This window comes from Myotis davidii, unplaced genomic scaffold (assembly GCF_000327345.1).
Source record: "Myotis davidii unplaced genomic scaffold, ASM32734v1 scaffold392, whole genome shotgun sequence".
Classification (NCBI taxonomy): Eukaryota; Metazoa; Chordata; class Mammalia; order Chiroptera; family Vespertilionidae; genus Myotis; species Myotis davidii.
In genome coordinates, this window is record NW_006284244.1 from 925360 (window position 1) to 928504 (window position 3145).

Sequence of the window (3145 nt, forward strand, 5' to 3'; positions counted from 1 at the left end):
CTCTAATTGTATTGCCCTCACTCCTTTGGAACACGCAGTGTATTGCTATGTTTTTTATGGAAGAAATAATAAAGCCTGTAAAGTATGAGGAACGCAAAGCTGTCGCCAGATATCGATCCATTGTCAGTTCTCTACCCATGACAGTAAATTAAATTTTAGCTCCCCTCATTCTAAGTCTTGGAAAGAGAATTGTAAATAACATCAACCCCTCTTCTAGGCATCAACATAAATCCAATGATAACTCAAGCAGTTTTTAATACCATACCATCACATTTTTATAGATTTTCAAGAACAGATTTTAACTACCATTTTTCTTTTGTTATCTTGCCAACCACATCATCAAACCTAGGACAAGAACTACTAGAGCATTTAACATGTTCATACCTTTATCCTCTTCAATTAAGTTTTGTAAGTAGTGCCCTATCTAAGCCTTGAGAGCATCACACAGTGTGTTGAACGTGTTTAACTCTTCCATTTCAGTTACTGCATTCAAAAGATTAACAAAAATAATAATATAAATGTGTGTGTGAGTGCATGACTAGGGTAGAGTAGAGAAGTGGGAAAGAAAAAAACATCTAACATTCTCATCTTCTGTTCTGTGTAGCATGTTTCCACCCGCCGCACAGTAGCATGTCTATTTTTTAAATCAGCATAAAGTAGAATATAATGATGGTTGAATTCTCTCCTTCTCTAAAAGGATGTGCAGATTTCAACTTATGGGTTAACAGGAGACTTCTAAAGTCTGATGACCAGGTGGAGGGGCCAGGAACAATTTATTCATGTTCAACTCCTCTGACTGTGGCTTCTTAGTACTCTGTGCTGGCTCACACTTCTCAAACTGAGTTTTCTCTGTTGGCTTTCTGAAGGTGTTTGAGGTCTTCTTTTTTTAAAAAAATTTTTGTTATTAATTGATTTTTAAAGAGAGAGGAGTGAAGAGGAAGAGAGAGTACATTGATCCATTGCCTCCTGCATGCCCCCATCGGGGATTGAGCCTAAAACCCAGGCATGTGTCCTGACCTGGAACTAGTGACTTCTTGATTCATGGCTTGAAGCTCAACCACCAAGCCACACTGGCTGGGCCAAAGGTGTGTTTTTGACATTTTCCCTCATATATATATTGACACATACATATACACACATATGTGTATATAGTTATGTATATATACATACATATACACATATATATATGTGTATATATATGGTATTATGTATATATATATGTATACATATATAGTCTAAATAGATATTTATGATTTGAAATACCATCTATATGTAAGCATCTCCCAAATCTGTATGTATATTCATTCTAAATTTCTCTTCCAACTTCTATTTTAGACACCTAGATATGCCTGCCTATGGGATAACTCAACTTGAACATCCCCTAGGAAAAACACATTACAGTGTCTGATTGTAAAAGCGTATTTCCTTTCATCTACATTTACGGTGTCCATTGAAGCAAATATCATGACCATTCAATCCATAGTTGATGATAGAGTCTTAGATGAGTATTGATGTTTCTTTCTCATTCCCCATGCACACTCAATAAGTCACCATCTTAAAGGGATTCCTAATCTTCTCACTTTCTCATTTCCACTGTTATTCAAGGTCATCCTTCCAAATTATCATCACTGTATCTTTCTTACTGATCTTTCTGATTCTATTCTCAGTCCCCTCTGGTCTATTCAAAACACAGCAACCAAATTCATCTTCTAAAGTGAAAGTCTGTTAAGATGATGTCCCTAAAACAATGCCTATACAGGATAGTGTAGTCTGTTCCCTGAACAATACTCCAGCCAGCTTCACCTCATGTTTTTCTTTCCCTCTATCATAGTCATTAATTCTGTTTATCAACTATGTTAAGTTTTTTTTTTTCCTTCTGAGCTCACATTTAGAGTCATACTTCTTTGTCCCCATGAAGTTAGACATGGTCACGTGGCTTTCTTTGGACTATGAAATATGATTGTAAGTGATAATTCTCACTTTCATGTCACTATGTTCTTTAAAAAGCAACATAGATTTTATCACTCTCTTATCACTAATGATCAAGACAATCTATATGTATAAAAGCCTAAGCAACCATTCAACTGTCCGAATGGTAGCTATGATGTGCACTGACCACCATGGGAAAGACGCTCAATGAAGGAGATGCTGAGCTGCAGTGACTTGGCAGCTGCAGTTCTCAGGTGATACACCTGGAACCAGAGAGGAGAGAGCCCGATTCCATGGTGTCTCACCCGAGAACTGCCCTCTCCCAATCCGGGACCCCCTCAGGGGATGTCAGAGATTGGGTTTCAGCCCAATCCCCACAGGCCAGGCCAAGGGACCCCACCAGTGCATGAATCTGTGCACCAGGCCTCTAGTAAAAGATAGAAGAAGATATGTTTGCTAGTCTTTCATTTAGTATGACCAATTCTATACTGAAAGAACATACCAAACTGTTTTATATTTCTGGACAATTGCATCTGTTTTTCCTTTATCAGAAATGCTCTCCCAATAGCCTTCCTAACCATTTAACTTCATCTTGTTAGTTCTAATTTATCTTTCCCATGTCAAACTAAAGAGACCTTTTTAATTTTTTTCTTTATTAATTAAGGTATTACATATGTGTCCTTATTCCCCCATTGCCCCCCATTCCCCACTCATGCCCTCACCCCCCTGGTGTCTGTGTCCATTGGTTAGGCTTACATGCATACATACAAGTCCTTTGGTTGATCTCTCCCCCTTAACCGGAAGTGGAAACACTAGGTCAAATGGCAGTTCCATTTTTAGTTTTTTGAGGAAACTCCATACTGTTCTCCACAGTGGCTGCACCAGTCTGCATTCCCACCAGCAGTGCACAAGGGTTCTTTTTTCTCCACATCCTTGCCAGTACTTGTCATTTGTTTATTTGATGATGATAGCCGCTATGACAGGTGTGAGATGGTACTGCATTGTTTTGATTTGCATCTTTCAGATGATTAGGGACTTTGAGCATGTTTTCATATGTCTTTTGGCCTTCCTTATGTCCTCTTTTGAAAAGTATCTGTTTAGGCCCATTGTCCATTTATTGATTGGGTTGTTCATCTTCCTTTTGTTAAGTTGTGTGAGTTCCCTGTAAATATTGGAGATTAAACCCTTATCAGCGATAACATTGGCAAATATGTTC